This window comes from Cupressus sempervirens, chromosome 3 (genome assembly GCF_028749045.1).
Source record: "Cupressus sempervirens isolate cs-2001-9-10 chromosome 3, ASM2874904v1, whole genome shotgun sequence".
Lineage (NCBI taxonomy): Eukaryota > Viridiplantae > Streptophyta > Pinopsida > Cupressales > Cupressaceae > Cupressus > Cupressus sempervirens.
In genome coordinates, this window is record NC_143120.1 from 381,446,724 (window position 1) to 381,454,825 (window position 8,102).

Consider the following 8,102-nt stretch of genomic DNA (forward strand, 5'->3'; position numbering starts at 1 on the left):
TGAAACTAATGTGTTAATGAATGTTATCATTCGATAATTCATGAATGTTACATTTTATTAATAGAATGAATGAATTTTAGTTGTTAACAGAGAATTTAGATGTTGCGGGGCGGTGGGAAAATTAATATGAAACTATTCTTGAAACCAATCAAAGCTCAACATTTACCTATGATTGCATGGCAACTAACTATGTAAATCTCTTGGTTCCAGGAAATGTCAAAGGATTCCATAGTCAAACTCATTTATTTATGAAATTTAGTTGCAGTGTATGAAGTATTCAAAAGAATATATTTTTATGGGATTGCCTCAAATTTTTCCTTCTAAGGTATTCTATTGTTTATATTTATCTACAATCATGTTTGATTGCATTTGATAAATTTTGTTGTAAATTGGGAGACATGAAGAAGAATTTGAATAGTGGGAACAAATGATATTAGATCATTCTAAAGTATACATTAGTTCATGAACTATTTGCATTATTTATTTTGACTGTGTTGATATGTTGAATAATATTATAGGAAGGAAGTTGAGGATCCTAAAGTCTGGTCAAAGATTTTTCTTCAAAACATGGTCAAATTAGCAAAGGAGGCCACCACAATACATTGTGTACTTGAACCTATGTTTCATTTTTTTGATAGTCGAAAACACTAGTCCCTTCAAAATGAACTTGCAATATGTGTTCTATATGACATGCAACGCTTAATGGAGAAAGCAGGTAACTTTTATATTTCAGTTACTATTTCCAAATGACAAGTTCACCTTTTCATTTTAATATTTTATGATATTTCATATTTTTCTTCTAGTCAATTTGGGGCCATTCTACTCATTTCCTACTGTCCATACTCATTAAACATCTTGATCACAAGAATGTGGTGCAACAACTTCAAATTCAGATTAACATCATTGAAATTCTATAGATTAATATAAGAAAGAGGAACCTCCAAGCAAGAGACGAGCAAGGAAGACACACATCCCCCACTGAAACACCAACAGGAAGAGTGGACATGACATCACAAGGACCAAGGAGAGGAGCTTTGGTGACACAATCAACAACAACAAGAGGAACTCAAACCATGACAGAAGCAATTGGAACCATCACAATAGCTTCTTGAATCACACAATCTTCTACTTAATGTTTTGAGTTATTAAGCATGATTTTAAGATCATATGCACAATATGTTAGTATACATTACTTAGAGGCAAGTGATTCTTGGAAAAAACTCCACAAAATCACATTCATTGCTCCTTGATTTTAGGGGATACTTATATAATGCTATGTATTAAATATTTTATATTGAAATCACCTATTATAAAAAGAGTTTTTGAAAAGTTCATGACTTAAAATTGGGTTCAATCTCTTCTCAATTTAAACATGTATGATGAATAATGTAGTACAACTTATGTAAAAAGGAAAATATAATGATAGAAAAAGAATTATTATTAACATTATTTTATGGATTTCTATTAATGCAATTGAATTAGATTCTTAGTACATTGATTTTTCAGTACCTCGGATATATTTAGTCTTATATTGGAAAAATGGTGTGATTGTCTTGTTCATAGACTAGAGTTTCTTTAGAACACATTGGACTTATATAGACGTGGAAGGATTTCAACATCTATTGTAAAGTTTTCATGCAAGATCATATTTTAATGTGTCATAAAAGACCTACTTAGTAATCTAATGTTGTCTGTGTTTCCATTGAATATGATCACACCATACATTTTTCTAGTTATAACATTCACATTTTTTGCTTGGTTCAATTAAGTGAAATAACTAACTCTACAGCGCTCTACTTCTATGTTCTTTATTTAATTGTTATCATGCAATGGAATATATCTGCAATAAGAAAACTTTTTAAACATGTTGTTTGGCTAATAGTTTATTTTTTATGAGCAAATCAAGAGAGTTTTATGATCAAAACAATTGCATTTACATTTTAGTTCTACAACTCCTTCAAATATGTTATATGTTGATATGAACGTTTAAAAATGCCCACTTATCAACAACTTGACATCCTTGGTCACTTAACCACCATTTGCAATAAAAAAATTGAAAAATGTGCAAATTGTACGACAAAAGAAAATGGCACCTTAAGAATGACTTAATCCTCCAAGTAAATCATTGAACTTAAATCATAAAGACCAAAGTCAATTCGAAAAAGAAAACTATTTTACTTACTCAATTCGACCAAGTGTAGAAGTGAAGCTTGCCATCGTACAAAAGTCTACTTTCTAGACAAAAAACAAAATCTCATCAATAACATGTTAGTTTCTTATACACCATCATCATCCTTTCAATCAACATCAATGCATACATTAGTCTCTTGTTCAAGAGGTTTGACAAAAATAGAAATACCTCGTACTTCAAACAATAATTAATCTATCTCACTAATGTGAAATGAACATGGGCATAGGTAACCACAGTTACACCCCAACCTTTTACATATAGATCAGCTTCATCCTCACCTCATCCACATCCATGCCTTTAGATCAGTTCCACTCACACCTTCTCCATACACATACAATTCATTAGAAATTTCACCATATAAAAATTATCTTCAAGTCTTAAAACTCGCAAGTTGGTGAAATAAAGCAGACCCAATTTTGACACAAACTCAGAGACTCCAAAATAGATCAAAATACTCAAAATTATTACCTCAATATTGGGAACATTTCCAGCATGGTCTCACTACAAGTTCATCCATGTACAACATCCGAAAACTCACCCACAAATGAACAACTCAGCTCCAGTTACACCTCATGGGTTTTTGAAGTGTGAAATTAGTAATAGGATGTCCCCTCCATATGTATACATTCATTAAATGCTTGAAATCTTCTATGGGAGTAGTGTAGTACCTTGTTGGTCCATATAAGATGAGTCAAGTTGTTTGTGCACCTTAGGTCAATCAGTTTGACTATGAGCCTTCTAATCAGTTTATTAAAATGTCTCATATATAGATGTTAATGAGATCCTTGTCAAAATATAAAGATGGGTTAAACCCAGCCGCACCCTTATGTAAACTCACATATCACCAGGTGTCAAATAACTTGATATGACATCAATTATGCAACTAACTACTTATTAGATGGTTATAGTCATTTTCCCACCCTTGAGCTAATATTTGAATGACATAAACCATGCAATCTCAAGAGATTGCAAGCTTTGTAGAACTTGGGATTTTGCCAGCCCCTCAAAATTATTACAAGCATTTAAATGAGTTCATAAACATATCCTCATCAAAACATTTAGCATCTAAAATAATTATAAACGTTTATAGACATTAACAATTGCACAAAATAAAATTTAAATGGACAAATCGCTTGTTATTTATGCACACCAAAATGACAATAAAAAATTTTAAAAATATGTAGGGGTCCAAACATTGAATCCTATATCTTGTCAGTAATTGATGAGCTAAGAAATTGGAAAACCATATCACAACCAATTGTGCAGATTCAGTTTAACAAGATTGAGCACTTCCATATTTGACAAATATATAGTTCAGCATACATTTCTTTGATACCCTACCAATACTAATGGCATCAAGTTGAGAGATAGATTACATGTGACAACCATTGTGGTTGGGGTTGCTATACTTACTTATGAAGCCTCCAAATGTCAAAATTTTCCTAAGAATCACTTGAAGATCAACTCAAAAAAGGGGTTGAATAGATCAAAGACAAACTTTACTGACAAACATGTTTCACAAAGTGGTTAATTGTCATTTGGTAGCATTCTGGGACCTACCAAATAAAATGAACATTAAATATCAAATATTTGTACAACAATATGCTCGTTGCTTAGGGAACATACAACTTCCATTTGCATTAAGTCTTTTGCACAGTTTCTCGAGAGCTGCATGTGAGTGTTGCATTGCATTTAGCTTCATGTCCCTTGAAATGGCCTACAAAAATATAAAATCATAACAAAATGAAGTTTATCAGGGGAAGAAAACATTATAGAAAGCCAAACCATTCATGCCCATCCACTTTCCCAATCTTTTTTTTTTAATATTTCAACAAGTTGTCATAATTATGACAACTTAATCTGACGAAACATCATTGCACCAACAATAATATCATTGCATACATGTCTCCATTGCGACAAATAAATTTGATAGACTATCATCACACCCATGACACTGTTTTTGCATGTCATCATACATGGGATGACCCTCTAAAATTCTAAGATATCGTACTTGCAACAATTTCCTATCCCAATTATGACATTGTGACACTGAACTCTTGGCCTTGAATTCTTCCAAATTGCAATGAATTTTGGCATTGCACTAAGGACAAATGATTTTGTCATCACAATGTCAACTCCATAATTCTGACACTCATCCTATAGGAGCCAATTCTTGATGTTGTTGCTTGGGCGATGGACGACAGTCACAATTTAGGTCCAAATGTAGTAGTTGTTCATCACATAACCACACATACACAACTCAAAGAGTGAGTCAAGGAAATTGATTCCTTAAATCTTAATTCTAAAAGACCAGATCTAGGAAGATTAGTGCTAGCCAAGTGACAAAAGCGCACTAATGCAAGCTAGAATCTAGTGAATAGAATAAGGAAAAATGTGTAAAAGTCACAGAAAACCCTAATTGTAATGAAACTTAGGAAATAAAATGTAGATATAATAAATAGATATGTCAAAATAATAAAGAAAATTAGAAGAGTCGTCTTTGGATCTAATTTTTTGCTTGATGTGCTACTCAAAATGGACAAACTGTAATGCCCCGTCAAGGAACCCAAAAGAAAATAACCTAAAGTTTCACTAAGCTTGCCAAACTTTTTTTTTGCAAATATTATAAACACATATTATGGAAGCAATAACTCACATACATACAGACAATCCATAAATAGTTAACATCTCTTAAGGGTTCCATTATGTTGAATCACATACATAAGTTTAATTAACACCAAATCCTATACAAAATAAACCCACATAATAAAATAACCACAAGTACAAATTCAATTAAATGATATACAATTACAAAAGATGCCACTTGGCATAACCAGAATGCATAATCATCTGTTGTACAAGTCATAGGGTATGAAAAGCTCAAAGAATATATACATCATGAATAAATACAACATCTCATAAGATCTCTAATAAATAAGTATAGTACAATAGAATATAACCATCCAATAAAAACACAAGATTAGAATGAAAGGAACTACTGCACAAGTACATCTAGCAAAGACAACCAATTATCGAATCTCAATGGTATAAGAAATGCTACCACCTTACCTCATGGAACCTAAATGGCCCACTCATACTATGTTGAGCAGATAATCTTAAGTCCCATAAAAATATCGATCTCAATAGTCATAACCAACATCTAGGTCAAGGAAAACCAAATAGCAATCTATCTCAAAAGGGTACCAAAACACAAATAACATCTAAACCCATAAACAACAAAGACACATAGGAAATATACTATGTAAGTGGGCAAGTTTCATCACATGAGTCAACTCTCAAGTTACCCTGGTAGCCTCTCTAGACTTTGTCCCCCTAGTGACTCTATGTGGCATCAGTATCATTTTGTATAGACAAGGCATACTGACAAAGCAAGGTCGCAGCCAAGCATCATCTCTACTCCAATCCTAGTTTGTACTAGCACTCAAGGCATGGGAGAGAAAATCCATTAATTCTTATTAATTCATTTTAAACCCATTTAATGAAATGCTATCACTTATTAAACCAACCTACAATGGGTTACCCAAGTAGTCTTTTTAGGGCTCTAGCCTCCATTGCAAGCCACTTCCCAACATAAAGACAAGCTACCCTAAGCTCATAGAAAAAAATCTCATAAGGTCACAATGACCACATCAGTTCTATACAAGCAACTAGAAAGCATCAAAATATAATTGATCGAAACTCATAGATTTCACCAAGAAAATCACAATATAACCACTGATCCATAACTCATAAATCAAAACATATTACCATGACATCTCACATAACATCATAAAAAATTAACTCTCAAGCCTTTGGTAAACATCCAAAATTGGTCAACAAACTGAGTCAACCCAAACCCAACACAAAGTAAAACATACATCACACCACACTAGTACATTTGGGGGTCATTTTTTACCTTATTTTTTTATGGCAAGCCAATTTGGCTTGTCAAATTCTTTTTTTTTTTTTAAATGATCCCAATAATGTCAAAATTTTGACAAAATTTAAGTTTGGCATCGAAATTTCAATGTCGTTAGGGATATAAACAAAACAAAAAAGTGAACTTCATTTGTTTACACAGAAAACTGTAGTCATGCAGGAGCGAGGGAGGCTTGAGGAAGAGTTTTACAGCAGCATTTAAATGTAAGGGCTAGATTACAATGGCATTTAAAGGTAATGGTTAAATTACATCTATTTCATTTTTTATTCGCATTATGGCAGCCATATTTGAGTTTTGGTTAAGCATTTATCATGCGGAGGCGAGTTTTGTGCTATGAGTTATTTGTTGGTGTCATTTTTTTCAAAACGTTGGAGGACAAGAATTATAAATTTGAAATTATGAATAATATCACTATGATCAGATAGCAGAATAAATTTAAAATTTATTAGGGTTTGGAAGAAATAAGGAAGAGATTTTGATAGCTTAATTCCACCCCTACAACTACCTTTAGGGATCTTTTCTTGTTGTACTCATCCTCCATCAACAATTTTAACATACTTTTCATAATTTTGTCAAAACATAGAAGGTTTTCAAAAATTATCCCAATTTCCATATTTTTTATTAGATATCGACCTTTTTATCTGCCATAGAAATTGTGATCTACAAAGGAGAAGTAATTTTGAGGATTTGGGTCCACTACCACGAAACAATTTTTATACGACTTCAAGGGAGCTTTAATATAAGTTTAAAGTCTGATAATGGAGCTCAGACAATCAACAAATAATTTCTCTTGTATGGTCATGAAGCAGCTACTAAGCAATGGATGAATCATCTGTGTCCACTCTTAGTTTCTCACTGATCATGTTTGAATGAGAATAAAGAGTGAATCTTTATAATGATGGGCATGATCTAAAATGAGTATACAAGATTCAAGAATAGTATAGAAGAGCCCAAACATAAGGTTTACAATTTTTTTTTAAATAGAGCATTACAAGGTTATAATTTAAGGTAGTATAATAGCAAGGGGCTCATCACCAATACCAGATTGTGTATCATTGGAATTATTGCTTGTAGTAGTATTGGAATATGAGAATCCCAATCCATGCTAGTAGGACTCTCTACATACGACATGTTTCATTCTGCCCACAAAAAAAATTCTATATCAACTATGAGATTCTTGCAAGGAGAATAGAAGGTAAAGGAAAAGGATTTTCATTTTACTAATTTACTTAGCCTTAAGAAGCTATTTTAAACATAAAAAGCTCAATCCATGATACTCATTCAGTTGTCTTGATCTTCCTTCAAACAAAGCCTAAGGAATTCTGATCCACCCACTTTCATGGGAATGGAGAATTGTGTTTGATACACTTTGTCAAAAATTCTTTAGTTTTATTCGAATTGTATCATAATTACAATTGGTCATCTTGTGCTACATTAGTTGAATTTATTGTCAAATAATTCAAAGTCAGGGAATGACAAGTATTTGCAAACCTAATTCATCCATCTTCTATGTAAATAGTTGATAATATATAGGTCTAAACTTTTATGCTTTCTTCTGTTGTTGCATACAGTACAAAAAAAATTCAAAACGAGGTTTGGAAATGAAAGTAGAGTTTCTTCTTCATTTCTTGAAACATGGTGTATATATGTTCTATATGCATAGTTCTGAACAAGGGCTAGAAAAGTTATGTTTTATACAAAAATTCATAGAATGAGGATTTGAAATGAAGGTAGAGTTTCCTCTTCATTTTTTGAAGTATTGTAGTGCCTGCCCTCATTCACATCTTTCTGGACACATTGTTGTTATCATTATCAGACTATGTTAGACTAGTTTTATGTTGATGGATTAGTAGTATTGTTTCAAGACTATCAGACATTATGTTATGGATTCAGTTGATATATGATGAGATTAATTAGACTCTACATTTCATGTATGCATGATGATATTACATTGCTTTCAGTTATTGATGA